Below are 17554 nucleotides of genomic sequence, written 5' to 3'. Positions count from 1 at the left end.
TGGGCCAACATACCACCAACAGTGTGTGCCAACCTTGTGAAAACTTACAGAAAATGTTTGACCGCTGTCATTGCCAACAAAGGATATATAACAAAATATTGAGATGAACTTTTGCTAATGACCAAATACTTATTTCCACCATAATTTGCAAAATAAATCGTGCCAAATCAGACAAGGTGATTTTCTGGATTTGTTTTTTCATTTTGACTGTCATAATTGTGGTCTACCTATGATGTCAATTACAGGCCTCGCTCATCTTTTTAAGTTGGAGAACTTGCACAATTGGTGGCTGACCAAATACTTTTTTTCCCCACTGTATGCATATGTATGTATATATATATATATATATATACACACACACACTCACACACATGGTAAAAATTGTTGATACCCCTCGTTTAATGACAGAAAAATCCACAATGGTCACAGAAATAACTTGATTCTGGCAAAAGTAATAATAAATAAAAAATCTATGAAAATGAACAAATGAAAGTCAGACGTTGGTTTTCAACCATACTTCCACAGATCCACAAAATTTAAAAAAAAATAAAACTCATGAAATAGACCTGGACAGAAATGATGGTTCCCCTGAAAGTAATGTGACAAAAGGGACATGTTAAATCAAGTGTGTCAACTAATTAGCATCACAGGTCTACAATCTTGGAGTCAGTGAGTGGGCCTGTGTATAGAGCTACAGATACTTACTGTGCTGTTTGGTGACATGGTGTGTATCACACTCAACATGGACCAAAAGAAGTAAAGGAAAGAGTTCTCTCAGGAGATTAGAAAGTAAATTATAGGCAAACATGTTAAAGGTAAAAGTTATAAGACCATCTCTAAGCAGTTTGCTTTTCCTGTGAATACAGTTGCACATATTATTCAGAAATTTAAGATCCATGGGACTGTAACCAACCTCCCCGGACGTGGCGGCAGGAGGAAAACTGATGACAAATCAAAGAGACGGATAATACGAATGGTAACAAAAGAGCCCAGAAAATCTTATGAACAGATTAAAGGTGAACTTCAGCTCAAGGAACATCAGTGTCAGATCGCACTATCTGTCATGTGAGCAAAAGTGGACTTCATGGGATACGACCAAGGAGTACACCATTGTTGACAAAAAAATCATAAAAATGCCAGACTGGAATTTGCCAAACTACATGTAGATAAGCCATAAGGCTTCTGGGAGAATGTCCTATGGACAGATGAGACAAAAATGGAATTTTTGGCAAGGCACATCAGCTCTATATTCACAGACGGAAAAATGAAGCATACTAAGAAAAGAACCTGTCCTTACTGTGAAACATGGAGGAGGCTCTGTTATGTTCTGGGGCTGCTTTTCTGCATCTGGCACAGTGTGTCAAGAATCTATGCATGGTACAATGAAATCTCAAGACTATCAAGGGATTCTAGAGAGAAATGTGCTGCCTAGTGTCAGAAAGCTTGGTCTCAGTCACAGGTCATGAGTCTTGCAACAAGATAATGACCCAAAACACACAGCTAAAAACACCCAAGAATGGCTAAGAGGAAAACATTGGACTATTCTGAAGTGGCCTTCTATGAGCCCTGACCTAAATCCTATTGAGCATCTTTGGAAAGAGCGGAAACATGCCGTCTGGAAAAGGCAACCTTCAAACATGAGACAACTGGAGCAGTTTGCTCTTGAGGAGTAGGCTAAAATACCTGTCGAGAGGTGCAGAAGTCTCATTCACAGTTATTGACAGGTCTATTTCATGAGTTTTAATTTTGTAAAAGTTCTGTGGAAGCTTGGTTGAAAAGCAATATCTGACTTTCATTTGTTCATTTTCATAGACTTTTAATTTATTATTAGGTTTGTCAGATTCAAGTTATTTCTGTGACCATTGTGGGCTTTTCTGTCATTAAAAGAGGGGTACCGACAATTTTGACCACATGTGTAGGTAGATAGATAGGAGAGACAGACAGTTCCCAATAAAAAGCGACTTTTAAAAAAAGGAGGGCAGCACTCCAAAATTTAATGTGCAAAATATTAGCCCATAAAGTACAATGCAAAATTCTGGCTCCTGCACATTGAGCCTAGAAAAGCTCATTGTCTATGAACCAAAACGTTGCATGGCATGAAAGTGCAAGAAAATGGCTATCAGGAAAAGGTTAAAGTTATTATTTCATGATGACAACCTCTGCCAATATGCCCTAAAAGTTGTCCAGCCCATTTTTGGGGTTTTGTTTGAAACTATGTTCATTTGCCTTTTCTTTTTTTGTTTTTTATTGTGCTGTTCCTATACATACAAACAAAATAAACATGTGTATAACAAAACGTGTAATTGCAATAATTTTCCTTGGGAAGTACTTCATTTTCTAGAACAATTTCAAGAGTGCCAACATTTTCGGCCATGATTGTAGTAAAAAGGAGGAAATAATCGAAGCTTCAACTTCCCTAAAGAGATTTTAAAAAGTTAAAAAAGTGTTGCAAAATATTAAAAATATTAAAAAGAACCATAATTGGTTTGAATCACCCTCCTTTTCCCCTTTTAAAAATAAAGATATTGAAAAAAAAAAGTCTGGTCTATTAAAATATAAAACTTAAAGTAATCCAATTGGTAAATACCGCAAAGAGAAAAAATTGAAACAAAATTGTGGGGGTTTTTTGTTGCTGCAACACTGCAAAATATGCAATAGAAATCCATCAAAACAGTGCATCTACCGTATCCCAAAATAATAATAAAAAAAATGTAATACAAATTTAATTTAAACATTTTTTTCATCACTAAGAATTGCCATAATCCTACTGCCTTGGAGGATCATGATGCCAAGGTTTTTCTTTACTATAAAAAGAATGTTATAAAAATAAATTTAAAAAATAATGTTAAGATTTTGATTTTTTTGCAATTGTGTTTTACTGTGTGCACATTATCTATATTTAAATAAAAATGTAAATGTTTGTTTTGTTCAAAATCTTAAATCTCCAAAATTTCTTCACTAATTGCTTTGAAATTTTGACACAACACTGCATTCATTCGAATACGAGCATGTTTTCATATACCTACGATATAGATTGCACACCTGCTTTTTTGAACAGCCATTGAAATTGCCATTGAAGATACAATTCATTAAAACTCCCACGTGCCACATTTCCAAAGCATTCGGCATTGCAGAAATGCAAACTTATTGTTTGGGATGAATGCACAATGGCGGAAAAAAAAATCACTCGAGGCTCTTGATCAATCCTTGCAAGATTTGCACGGAAACATCAGACCATGTGGGAATGCATTAATATTGCTTGCAGGAGATTTCAGACAAACGTTACCTGTAATTCATCAATCGACACCAGCGGACGAAATGAATGCTGGTCTGAAATACCCTACTATGTGGTGACATGCAAAGACGTTAAAATTAACTACAAATATGCATATCCAACTGCAAAACGATCGATCAGCTGAGATATTCTCACATCAATTGCTGGAAATGGAAAGTTGCCGGTTGATCTGACCTCAGCACGAATTTCATTGCCTCATAACTTCTGCAATTTAGTGGCGTCAAAAGAAGAATTGATTGAAAAGTTATTTCCCAATATTCAAACCTATCGTAATAGTCAGGATTGGCTGAGTGAATGAGTTATGCTTGAGGCCAAGAACAAAGACTACGAACTTAACAATATTATTCAGTCTAACATTCAAAGTGAGGCAGTAACATACAAGTCTGTTGACACTGTTGTGGAAGCAGATGAAGCGATTAATTATCCAACAGAGCTTTTGAATTCACTTGATCTGCCAGGGATGCCACCGCACGTACTGCAATTGAAAATCGTCGTGCCAATTATCATGTTGCAAAATATCAACCAGCCAAAGCTTTGCAACAGCACGTGGCTTGCAGTAAAAAAAAATTAATGAGCAATGTCGTAGAAGCAATAATATTGACAGGAGCTTGCAAAGGTGAAGATGTCCTTATTCCTCACATTCCTATGATTACAACAGATATGCCATTTCAGTTTAAGAGATTGTAATCCCCAATTTGATCAGCATTTGCAATCACTATCAAAGCTCAGGGCCAATCTTTAGGATTGTGCGGTTTAGATCTAGACACGGACTGCTTCTCAAATGGACAATTATACATTGCGTGTTCTAGAGTCAGCAAACCAGACAATCTCTATATCTACACAGACAATAGAACAACAAAAAATATTGTATACCCACAAGCATTGCAAAATTAAACATATTAGAAACATGAGTTTTCCCTTTTCTTTTTTTCCATTTAACCAGACTGAGCTGTAACGGGGGCCAAGGTGATAGTTATGGCTAGGGGCTGCTTTTCTGGCACGCCCTGGCACCCTGAAACATAAACACAATGTCCATTCTGGTGTGTGCTTTGTGTGCAGTGCGTTTCACTCACTTGTGGGTTAGAGTCCTCCTCAGGTTGCAGAGTCCCAGCTTACTTCAGTATCACACAATGATTTTCAGAGTCCAAGTTCATTTTTAACCAAACAACTTAGCTTGTCCAGTTTAGTCACAGACACCGAACAGCAATCTTCTCACGCCACGGACATGCCTTTCTCTGAACTGTCCCTGGTACTCCTTGGCATCACGTGTTCCTGTACCGTATCCTCCGGTACCACAGCTCCCTGAATAGCTAGACTAGCTTTTTCCTTGTGTTCCCCATCCGTTCTCCCCATCGTGGGCAAAGCCAAAGGATGCTGCTGCCAATTCTTCACGGACAGTGGGTCTTGGATGTCACAGGAATTTCCATGAAGCCTAGCCGCTGTCTCACTCCTGCTGTTCTGATTCCACTCGTAGGGCCTGGACTGATTAGCTTCTGTCATAAACACGGTTTCTTCAAAGAAGCTAACTGTTCCTCATACTCCTCACTAATGGATGGAAGGATGGAAGCAGAATGTGATAAGGAAAGATATGTAAAACTGCTTATCATAAAATGGAAAGGGTTTTTACTCAACTATGATATGAAGGAGGAACATTATAAAATCATGAAGCCCATTGACCAGACCAGTTGGTATTTATTGGAAGACTTGGGTGGAATTACGACTCAAATACGGGGTAAGGCATGGGAGGGGCTTGCAAAAAAAATTTATAACCTGTTATATTTTTCAGCTACTAATGCCACCCTATGCATCGTGCTCCCATGCTTGTCCATACACACTCTAATTCTATAGGATAGTTTCAAACAGTTAACAGAATCAGTTATAAGCTTGCCTAGAGAGGCCAGAATTGAAACACGAGTTGAGAGAGACTTTAGGCCAGATATTACCTTTCACAGAAGTTGTACGTACATATTCTTGGCATAAATATTCTCTAAAGCATAAAATCACCAATATATTGTGGTGCACAATGTTGCATCCACATGTTAATCATATGTAACAAAACAACTCAATGAATTAAAGCATACAAAAGAGAAAAGTTGAGTCATTGCTTGATATGAAATAGATCTACAAATTTTATTTCAATATATTAAAACACATACTAAAAATAGTGAAAAGAAAATATAATGGAGTAGACAATCACATAAATATTTAGAGATGCAGGTAGTGATGACAATATCCAAAAAAATAACCAAGAGTAAGGGTCCCGTTTCACTTAGTGATGCACCAGCGATCCCGACAACGATACGACCTGGAAAGCATCGCTGGTGCGTCACTAAATGGTCGCTAGTAAGCTGCCAGACAGGCAGCTCTCTCCAGCGACGCAGCAGCGATCCCGCGATCCGTGTAACGATCTCGCCGGTCGTTGGTACCTTGTCACACAGCAGCTTTTCAAACGATTCCCACCTGCGTCCCTGAGTTCTGCGTCGCCAACGAGGTCGCTTGTCAAACACAGCAATGCGCGCTGGCCAGCGGGACACCGACAACGAAAAAAGGGCCTAGGACATTCGAGCACAATCAGCGATATCCAGCGGGGGGGGGGCGGTCGCTGCTGCGTGTCACATGTAGCGAGATCGCTGGCGAGATCGCTGTTGCATCACAAAATCGGTGCGGCTTCAGCGATCTCGCTATGTGAGAAGGGGGCTTAACAAACACAGTATCAAAGCACTGAGGGTAGATGTCAGTATCAGACAATATATATCAGTGTGCTGTCATTACTCCAATAGGAGATAGTGAATATCATGAAGTAATACACGTGGGGGGATAAAAAAAGAGATGAGTCAGGGATATATAAGGCTTCCTATCAATTGTATAGATCCTGTGTCTTTATAAGCCAGAAAAATTCCCTACCCATGTTCCTGCATGTGGCCACTATGTAGAAGGTCCGCAAAGAACCACCCACAATACACATTCAATAGGGGACAGCAAAGCAAAAATGATTAAATATGTAATTACCCATCATGGTGTGTGTCCTGCACTCAGAAACTCAATCCCCGATGTACATTTCGGTGTTTATTCCTTCCTCAGGATGTAGATCTATTTCATATCAAGCAATGACTCAATTTTTCTCTTTTGTATGCCATTTTCTTGGTATGTCTAAAAGGTTTTGTCATACACAGTGTAGTAAAGACTAAGAGCAACACGAAGGGATGAAGGAGGGGAGCCCAACACTAGGAAAGTGGGGAGTCATCCTGTCTGTAGGAAAATAAGCCTGTCTGCCCTAAAGGTCCCTATATAGGTTGTGCACTTATCGCCAAACAGGAATCTAATCCCTGCTTGACCATGGCAATAAGCACTGCTTAGGGAATGACGGGGTAGCACTAGTCGATCCCCACTACCACTAAAGACAGCTGGTATAAACAAACAGGGGAAACACTTATCTTGAGTAGACTCATGTAACACAGATATCCTCCAGCAACACCAAAGAGGAAAAAAGCTGACTGCTATAGCTCCAAGCCTCAGCAGGGGGAAATGGAAATACCACCGCGATTCCCAGCAGCAGGCTGGGAGTCTATAAACACCCAGGGCCGGAGTGATAATTAGAGCTGGAAAAAAGTTGCTACTGGATCAAAGAGTCAAAACGGTTAAGAAAGTGTCTGCAAAACCAAACGCAGAGACCTTTTGCAACTAGATGCAGTGTGACTGTCTGCAGCTTCTGACATACCCGTGATAGTTTTACATGTTAAGAGACAGATGGCATCAATAAGAAATTTCTAAAGAAAAGGAGTATATGAAGACCACATCAATGATTGTTATGATTTGTACATTTCTTTGCATTTTAAACAATATTTAACCAGTGAAAATGTGAAAAGCATTAAATGATCAATTCTTTGTGTTCAAATATTATAACAATACACATAGTAACATAACATAACATAGTTTTAAAGGCTGAAGGAAGACCTTATGTCCATCTAGTTCAGCCTATTTTTCGTGCAGCTGTTCTGCATTGTTGATCCTGGGGAAGGCAAAAAACCCACAGAGTAGAAGTCAATTTTCTCCATAGGGAAAAAAATTCCTTCCCCTAAACTGGGTCAACCATCTACCTATAATATTCTGTTATTCGTAACCTTCTATACTGTTACTCACAAGAAAAGTATCCATTCCTTTATTAAATTCATTCAGTGAGTTGGCCATCACCACTTCCTCAGGAAGAGAATTCCAGAGCCTCACTGCTATTACCGTGAAAAATCCCTGGTGCAGAAATTGTCTTTCCTCCAAACGAAGAGAATGCCCCCTTGTTCTTGTCACAGTCCTTGGTACAAACAGTTCATTGGAGAGATCTCTGTATTGCCCTCTGATATACTTGTACATATATATTAAGTCTCCCCTAAGTCTTCTCTTTTCTAGAGTAAATGACCTAATTTTGATAACCTTTCTGGGTATTGAACCAACTCCATTTATCATTTTAGTAGCCCGCCTTTGAACCCTTTCAAGTTCAGTAATGTCTTTCTTGAGCACCGGCGTCCAAAATTGCACACAATACTCCAAGTGTGGTCTGACGAGTGATTTGTACAGAGGGAGAATTATGCTTTCATCTCGTGTCCCCAGACCTCTTCTAATGCATCCCATGACCCTATTTGCTTTGGTGGCAGCTGCCTGACACTGGGCACTCCAATTTAGCTCCTTATTGACTAAGATGCCTGTCTTTTTCCATGTCTGATTTCCCCAGCAGTTTCCCATTTAGTAATTAATTATAGCATTTGTTTCTCCTTCCCATGTGCATAAACTTACACTTATCTGTGTTAAACCTCATTTGCCATTTTTCAGCCCAATTCTCCAATTTACTCAAATCTGTCTGTAGTTGCAAACTGTCCTCCTTTGTGTTAACTACCTTACATAGTTTTGTATCATCTGCAAATACTGATATTTTACTGTGTAAGCCATCCAATAGATCATTAATAAATATATTAAATAGTAGGGGGCCCAATACAGAACCCTGTGGTACCCCACTAGTAACCCTGGCCCAATCTGAGTATGCCCCATTAATAACCACTCTTTGTTTTCTATCACTAAGCCAGATACCTACCCATCTACACACATTTTCCCCTAGCCCAAGCTTTCTCATCTTACTTTCCAATCTTTTATGTGGGACAGTGTCAAATGCTTTAGAGAAGTCGAGATAAATGACATCCAATGATTCTCCTTATTCCATTTGAGAGCTTACATCCTCATAGAAGCTGATCAGGTTAGTTTGACAGGAGCGATCCTTCATAAATCCATGTTGATATGGAGTTAAACTTTTATTAACATTGAGATATTCCATAATGGTATCCCTTAGAAACCCTTCAAAAATTTTACCCACAACAGATGTTAAGCTTACCGGCCTATAGTTTCCAGGTTCCCTTTTACACCCCTTTTGAATATTGGTACCACATTTGCTTGCCGCCAATCAAAAGGAATAGACCCTGTTTCTATAGAGTCTTTAAATATAAGGAATAGAAGTCTGTATCACATTACTTAACTCCCTTAATACCCGAGGGTGAAAGCCATCAGGACCTGGTGATTTGTCAATTTTAATCTTACTAAGGCGGTTCTGTACTTCTTCCTGGGTTAGGCAGGTAATACTTAATGGGGAGTTTACATTATCACTCTGCATTTCCCCTGGCAAATCCTTTTCCTGTGTGAACACTGTTGAGAAAAAAATATTTAAAACATTTGCTTTTCCCACATCGCTCTCTATGATTTCACCCTCATTGTTCTTTAAAGGGCCGACACTATCAGTTTTAATCTTTTTACTGTTTATATACAGTCATATGTAAAAGTTTGGGCACCCGTATTAATGTTAACCTTTTTTCTTTATAACAATTTTGATTTTTGCAACAGCTATTTCAGTTTCATATATCTAATAACTGATGGACTCAGTTATATTTCTGGATTCAAATGAGGTTTATTGTACTAACAGAAAATGTGCAATCTGCATTTAAACAAAATTTGACCGGTGCAAAAGTATGGGCACCCTTATCATTTTCTTGATTTGAACACTCCTAACTACTTTTTACTGACTTCCTGAAGCACTAAATTGGTTTTGTAACCTCATTGAGCTTTGACCTTCATAGCCAGGTGTATCAAATCATGAGAAAAGGTATTTAAGGTGGCCACTTGCAAGTAGTTCTCCTATTTGATTCTCCTATGAAGAGTGGCATCATGGGCTCCTCAAAACAACTCTCAAATGATCTGAAAACAAAGATTATTCAACATAGCTTTTCAGGGGAAGGATACAAAAAGTTGTCTCAGAGATTTAACCTGTCAGTTTCCACTGTGAGGAACATAGTAAGGAAATGGAAGAACACAGGTACAGTTCTTGTTAAGTCCAGAAGTGGCAGGCCCAGAAAAATATCAGTTTTACTTTCCTTAGCAATGAGTCTCTCAGTTTCCACTTTTGCTAAATGTATTTGTTTTTTACACATTTTATTTTTTTCTCTATAACTTTTTAATGCTTCTTCATTGCCTTCTTGTTTTAGCTTCCTAAATGCCTTGTTCTTGTTATTTATTGCCCTTTTTACATCCTTATTTAGCCACATTGGTGTTCTCCTGCTCCTAGCCCTTTTATTTCTGTACGGTATGGCTAGCTCGCAGTGGGTGTGTAAAACTGATTTAAATATTTCCCATTTATTTTCAGTGCTCCTATTTTTCAGGACATTGTCCCAATCAATTCGGCGAAGGTCCTCTCTAAGCTGATCAAACTTTGCTTTCCTGAAATTCAGCGTTTTCATAACCCCCTTCCAGGGCACCTTACTGAAGGACATGTGGAATTGTATTATATTGTGGTCACTGTTCCCTAGGTGCACATCGACTCGTACTTAGAATCATAGAATCATAGAATCGTAGAGTTGGAAGGGACCTCCTGGGCCATCTGGTCCAACCCCCTGCTCAAAGCAGGATTCGCTAAATCATCCCAGTTAGATGTCTGTCCAGCCTCTGTTTGAAGACTTCCATTGAAGGAGAACTCACCACTTCTTGTGGCAGCCTGTTCCACTCATTGATCACTCTAACTGTCAAAAAGTTTTTTCTAATATCTAATCTGTGTCTCCTCCCATTCAGCTTCATCCCATTGCTTCTAGTCTTTCCTTGTGCAAATGAGAATAAAGTTGATCCTTCTACAATGTGACAGCCCTTTAGATATTTGTAGACAGCTATTAAGTCTCCTCTCAGTCTTCTCTTTTGCAAACTAAACATTCCCAAATCCTGCAACCTTTCCTCATAAGACAGGGTTTGCAGACCGGTCACCATTCTGGTCGCTCTTTTCTGAACTTGCTCCAGTTTGTTGATGTCTTTTTTAAAATGTGGTGCCCAAAATTGGACACAATATTCCAGATGAGGTCTGACCAAAGAGGAGTAGAGGGAAATAATTACTTCACGTGATCTAGACTGTATGCTTCTGTTAATACATCCTAGAATTGCATTTGCCTTTTTTGCTGCTGCATCACACTGTTGACTCATATTCAGTCTGTGATCTATTAGTATACCCAAGTCTTTTTCACATGTGCTGTCACTAAGCCCTATTCCTCCCATTCTGTATATGCTTTTTTCATTTTTATTGCCCAGATGTAGTACTTTGCATTTCTCCCTGTTAAAAACCATTCTGTTAGTTGCTGCCCACTTCTCCAGTTTATTTAAATCTTTTTGAATCCTCTCTCTCTCTTCTCTAGTATTAGCTATCCCTCCTAGCTTTGTGTCATCAGCAAATTTAATCAGTTTACCCTCAATTCCTTCATCTAAATCGTTGATAAAGATGTTGAACAATACAGGGCCCAGGACAGAGCCCTGTGGTACCCCACTTGAGACATTCTTCCAACTGGATGTGCAGCCATTTACGACCACTCTTTGGGTCCGATCACTAAGCCAGTTATGAATCCACCTAACAGTTGCCTTGTCCATTCCATACTTAGTCATTTTTTCAATAAGGATTGTATGAGAGACTTTGTCAAATGCTTTGCTGAAGTCAAGATATACTATATCTACAGCATTTCCTTGATCCACCCAATTAGTAATACCATCATAGAAGGAAATTAAATTAGTCTGACATGACTTATTAGTTACAAACCCATGCTGACTCTGTTTAATCACTTCATTCTTATCCAGGTATTGACATACATGTTGTTTAATAATTTGTTCAAAGATCTTTCCTGGTATAGAAGTCAGACTCACCGGCCTATAGTTGCCTGGGTCCACCTTCTTCCCCTTTTTGAAGATAGGAACAACATTTGCTCTTCTCCAGTCTTCTGGCACTTCTCCTGTTCTCCAAGAATTTTCAAAGATTATGGAGAGGGGTTCAAAAATTTCTTCTGCTATCTCCTTCAGTACTCTGGGGTGTAATTCATCTGGACCTGGAGACTTGAATACATTTAGGTTAGCTAAGTGTTTCCTCACTATCTTTCTGTTTATAGATATCCTGGATTCTTCTATTCCATTAATAGGACAGTGAATAACAGTTGATGTTACATTTCCTTTCTGAGAGAAAACAGATGCAAAATAGGAATTTAAAAGTTCAGCCTTCTCAACATCCTGTCTTACCATTTCATCATTTTCATCCTGTAAAAATCCTATAGCATCTTTGACTTTTCTTTTACTTTTGACATATCCCCAAAATCCTTTATTATTGCTTTTGACATCTCTTGCAAGCCTCAATTCATTTTCAGCTTTAGATAATCTGATTTGTGCCTTGCAGGTTCTGCAGACAGCATTATATTCTTCTTTAGATATGCCTCCTTCTTTCCATTTTATAAACATTTTTTGCTTCCTTTTTAGCATGTGCTTAAGTTCTGTGTTCATCCATCCTGGTTTCCTTAAATGCTTCCTATTCTTCCCTCTTTTCAGAATTGTTAACAACTGTGCTTTGAGAATTTCATTTTTCAAGATTTCCCATCCTTCCTGGACATTTTTGTCTTTAAGGATATCCAGCCATTGGATCCCTCCAATTCTCTTTCTGAATCCCTTAAAATCTGCCTTTCTGAAATCTAACCTTGACGTCTGAGTCTTCACAGGTCTTCCGCCTCTAGTTATCCAAAATTCTAAAATAGCATGGTCGCTACCTCCTAGGGTCCCAGCCACTTTTACCTCCTCAACCATTTCCTCCCTGTTTATAAGGATTAGATCCAAGGTAGCAGTTCCCCTTGTTTTCTCCTTTACCTTTTGGAAGATAAAGTTGTCAGCAAGAGAGGATAAGAATTTCCTTGACCTGTTAGTTTTGCCTGAGAGAGATTCCCAACAAATGTCTGGATAGTTGAAATCTCCCATGACAACTATGTCATATTTTTTGGAGAACTTGGCCATTTGATGCATAAAGAGTTCATCCATATCTTCAGCTTGCACAGGCGGCCTGTAGTAAATGCCTACAATGGTGTCCTTTCCATTGTTCTGTCCTTGTATTCTTACCCAAACAGTTTCCACAGAACTCCCAGTCTCTGAAGCTTCAATCTCTGTGCAGATATACGCATTTCTAACATACAATGCGACACCCCCTCCTCGTTTATCAAGTCTGTTTCTTGCAAATAAGTTGTATCCTTCTAGTCTTGTATTCCAATCATGTGTATTGTCCCACCAAGTTTCAGTAATTCCAATGACATCATATTTCTTTTCCTGTGTTAGTAGTTCCAATTCTCCTTGTTTGTTGACCATGCTTTGTGCATTAGTATAGAAACATTTTAGTTTGTGATTGGTTTCTCTTTCTCCAATATTTTTTTTAATTAGATTATTTCATCTTTGTTCTTCCTTTCCACTTCTAATAGCAGAGTTCTCAGTAGCATTTGTCAGGTGTATGGCTTTTTCTGGTCTTTTGCTTCCCTTCCCATGTTGTTCTAGTTTAAAGCTCTCCTTACAAGTGTAGCAAGGCGACTTCCAAATACCTGCTTTCCAGTCTTCGTAAGGTGCACCCCATCTCTAGCAAGTAGTCCATCGTATAAGTAGTTCACTCCGTGATCCAGAAATCCAAATCGTTGCTGACGGCACCATCGACGTAGCCAGTTGTTCACCTGCAGAATCTTATTCCACCTCCTTGTTCCATGGCCATCCACTGGGAGGATGGAAGAGAAGACCACCTGCGCTCCCAGTTCTTTCACTTTCTTGCCTAAGTCTTCAAAGTCTCTGCAGATGGTTTCCAGGTCGTTTCTTGCGGTGTCATTTGTCCCCACATGTAGTAGCAGGAATGGGTAGTTATCTGTAGGTCTGAAGAGTCCTGATATCCTGTCAGACACATCTTTAATTTTTGCACCTGGAAGACAGCACATTTCTCTTGAAGTTATATCCGGTCTGCAGATAGCGGCCTCTGTTCCTCTCAACAGAGAATCCCCCATGACCACCACTCTCCGTTTCTTCTTCACAACATTTTTCTTTCTCCATCCAGGAGGACTCTGAAGGCGTACAAGGTTGCTGTTTGTTGGCAAAGTCTTATCCTGATGTATTTCTTCATCGTTTTCCTGCGTGAGAGCCTGGTACTGGTTTCTGAGCAGTATGGGTGCTGACTGCCTCCTGATCCTCCTGCTTCTCTGGGTCACATGTCTCCATTCCTCTGTTACTTCAGGTGCACTTCGAATTTCTTCTCTTTCTGTAACATGAAGAGATAATTCTGCTCTGTCCAAGAACTCTTCACCTTCCTTAATGATCTTTAACGTAGCTAACCTCTCTTCGAGATTTTGCAACTTTTCCTCCAACAGGGTCACAAGCTTGCATTTGTGGCATGTGAAGTTTGGCTTTTCCACTGGTAAATCTGTGAACATGTAGCAAGAAATGCAGCTCACCAAATGGCTCCTGGCCTCTTCCATCTTGAGATTTCTTAAAAAGATGAAAGATGAGCCAAAATTCCTGTCGGCGCGCGGTTTCTCCAATTTCCTCTTTTCAGCTGCAACGGCCAAAACCCAGTGATCGTTGAGCTCGCGGAGACTCTTCACTTATCCCAGAAGGCACTGGGAATATGCAAATGATCTCCTCAAGACTCTTCCCCTGGTTTCTCCGATTTCCTCTTTTCAGCTGCAACGGCCAAAACCCAGTGATCGTTGAGCTCGCGGAGACTCTTCACTTATCCCAGAAGGCACTGGGAATATGCAAATGATCTCCTCAAGACTCTTCCCCTGGTTTCTCCAATTTCCTCTTTTCAGCTGCAACGGCCAAAACCCAGTGATCGTTGAGCTCGCGGAGACTCTTCACTTATCCCAGAAGGCACTGGGAATATGCAAATGATCTCAAGACTCTTCCCCTGGTTTCTCCGATTTCCTCTTTTCAGCTGCAACGGCCAAAACCCAGTGATCGTTGAGCTCGCGGAGACTCTTCACTTATCCAGAAGGCACTGGGAATATGCAAATGATCTCCTCAAGACTCTTCCCCTGGTTTCTGTTATTCTATCTGGCCTGTTGCTTAAAATTAAGTCCAGAAGGGCTGTCCCTCTATTTGGGCCCTGCACAAGTTGTGACAAATAATTATCCTTGGTTACTGACAGAAATTGGTTTCCTTTCTGAGATACGCAGGTTTCACTTTCCCAGTCTATGTCGGGGTAGTTGAAGTCCCCCATAATAATCACCTCATTGTGATTTGCTGCTTTGTCTATTTGTTTCAATAATACATTTTCAGTGGTTTCTATTATATTTGGTGGCTTATAACAATCCCCTATGAGGATTTTATTACTTTTCTCTCCTTGTATCTCCACCCATAGAGACTCCACGATTGATGAATTTTAAAGTTTGTTAAGCTTAAATGTTTATTCTTCTTATTTTCTTCTCAAAACACTATACAACTATAAGCATTTTTTTTTTAAATGGCGGCATACACTACCGTTCAAAAGTTTAGGATCACTTAGTAATTTCCTTATTTTTGAAAGAAAAGCACAGTTTTTTTTCCAATGAAGCTAACATGATTCAACAATACACTCTATACATTGTTAATGTGGCAAATGACTATTCTAGCTTCAAACGTCTGTTTTGTAATGCAATATCTTCATAGGTGTATAGAGGCTCATTTTCAACAAACATCACTCCAGTGTTCTTATGGAACTTTGTGTTTGCTAACTGTGCAAGAAGGCTAATGGATAGATAGAATATCCCTGAAAATTCTTGTGTAAATATGTTAGCACAGCTGAAAACACTTTGGCTGATTAGAGAAGCTATAAACCTGACCTTCCTTTGAGCTAGTTGAGAATCTGAAGCATTACATTTGTTGGTTCCATTAAACTCTAAAAATGGCCAGAGAAAAAGAATTTTCATGTGAAACTCAACAGTCTATTCTTGTTCTTAGAAATGAAGGCTATTCCATGCGAGAAATTGCCAAGAAACTGAAGATTTCCTACAACGGTGTGTATTACTCCCTTCAGAGGAGAGCACAAACAGGCTCTAACCAGAGTAGAAAGAGAAGAGGGAGGCCCCGCTGCACAACTGAGCAACAAGACAAGTACATTAGAGTCTGTAGTTTGAGAAATCGATGCTTCACAGGTCCTCAACTGGCAGCTTCATTAAATAGTACACGCAAAACACCAATGTCAATGTCTACAGTGAAGAGGCAACTCCGGGATGCTGGCCTTCAGGGCAGAGTGGCAAAGAAAAAGCCAAATCTGAGATTGGCTATTAAAAGGAAAAGATTAATATTGGCAAAAGAACACAGACATTGGACAGAGGAAGATTCAAAAAAAGTGTTATGGACAGACGAATCCAAGTTTGAGGTGTTTGGATCACACAGAACATTTGTGAGATGCAGAACAACTGAAAAGATGCTGGAAGAGTGCCTGACGCCATCTGTCAAGCATGGTGGAGGTAATGTGATGTCTGGGGTTGCTTTGGTGCTGGTAAAGTGGTAGATTTGTACAAGGTAAAAGGGATTTTCAATAAGGAAGGCTATCACTTCATTTTGCAATGCCATGCCATACCCTGTGGACAGCACTTGATTGGAGCCAATTTCATCCTACAACAGGACAATGACCAAAAGAACACCTCCAAATTATGGAAGAACTATCTAGGGAAGAAGTAGGCAGCTGGTATTCTATCTGTAATTGAGTGGACAGCGCAGTCACTAGATCTCAACCCCATTGAGCTGTTGTGGGAGCAGCTTGACCGTATGGTACGCAAAAAGTGCCCATCAAGCCAAACCAACTTCTGGAAGCATGGGGTGAAATTTCTCCAGATTACCTCAGCAAATTGCTAGAATGCCAAAGGTCTGCAATGCTGCAATTGCTGCAAAGGGAGCATTCTTTGGCAAAATTAAAGTTTGAAGGAGAAAATTATTATTTCAAATAAAAATCTTTTTATTTTAACCTTGTCAATGTCTGGACTAAATTTTAAATTCATTTGGCAACTCATTTGATTAATAAAAGTATGAGTTTTCATGGAAAATACAAAATTTTCTGATTGACCTCAAACTTTTGAACGGTAGTGTATGTACAAATGTTATGATGCCATTACTCACCCAAGCCTGGTAGAAATTTTTGAAACCATTGCTCTTAGGATGAAGGCAAAAGTCATAGGTGAGGTATGGTTGCATATATGATAGTGTCCAGATACTGATTTTGACATGTGGGCAAGAGCAGGGTTATACAGGTCTTTGAGGGTTAATATAGAGTTAGGGTAAGGAATGGATTTTATATGAATGAGTGTTAATGTTTTCCTGAATGATAAACTGTAGAGCTTTTTCCATCTCATTCTTTCAGCATCAACAATATGATCTTTCTTCAGACTTTTCTTGGCTGATTTTTCAATTGCTAAAAATGCTAATAACTATAAATTAAATTTCCTGTCTTGGGGCATGGAAAAAGCAAGATTAAAATGATCCCCAAGAATAGTATCTCTACATTGAAGTTAGCCTTATTATTCCAGAAAAAGTGCTAATATTCATGAGGCACAAATAGGGTAATAAAAAAGTGGTTCTCCTGTAGAAATTTCCAGATTTTTTTACGTTAAATATTTTTCTTGTATTTTAGTAACAATCATATGAAAACAGAAAATTCCAATTAGGTTCCATAATAACAATAAAAAGGCTGATGGTTTGATAAGCTATTAATATAATCTTTTACATGAACCAAATAATTATGTGTGCGCTAGAGGAATGTAAAGAAGAAAGGAGATCGGAAAGAGAAATAATGGGAAGGATAAGGAGGTGGGGGAATGAAAAGAAAACACCAGAAAAAAACACGACTTATTGAAACCAGCACTTCAGAGGAGGCCACATCTACCACAGCATTCTATTTTAAGAATTATTTTCTGACAACCAGATTGCCAAGTCATTCCCCTC

At 39.2% G+C, this 17554-nt stretch overlaps 1 protein-coding gene across 1 annotated transcript in view; it reads right to left on the bottom strand.

Moving 5' to 3' along the window:
• Window positions 1–17554, bottom strand: part of GDF11 (growth differentiation factor 11) — a 512606-nt gene that overhangs the window by 382396 nt on the left and 112656 nt on the right. The window lies entirely within an intron of this gene.

This window comes from Dendrobates tinctorius, unplaced genomic scaffold (genome assembly GCF_039654945.1).
Source record: "Dendrobates tinctorius isolate UK_male_01 unplaced genomic scaffold, ASM3965494v1 ptg000187l, whole genome shotgun sequence".
Lineage (NCBI taxonomy): Eukaryota > Metazoa > Chordata > Amphibia > Anura > Dendrobatidae > Dendrobates > Dendrobates tinctorius.
The sequence above is the reverse complement of the archived record's forward strand: the minus strand, read 5'-3'. Positions and strand labels throughout refer to the sequence as shown.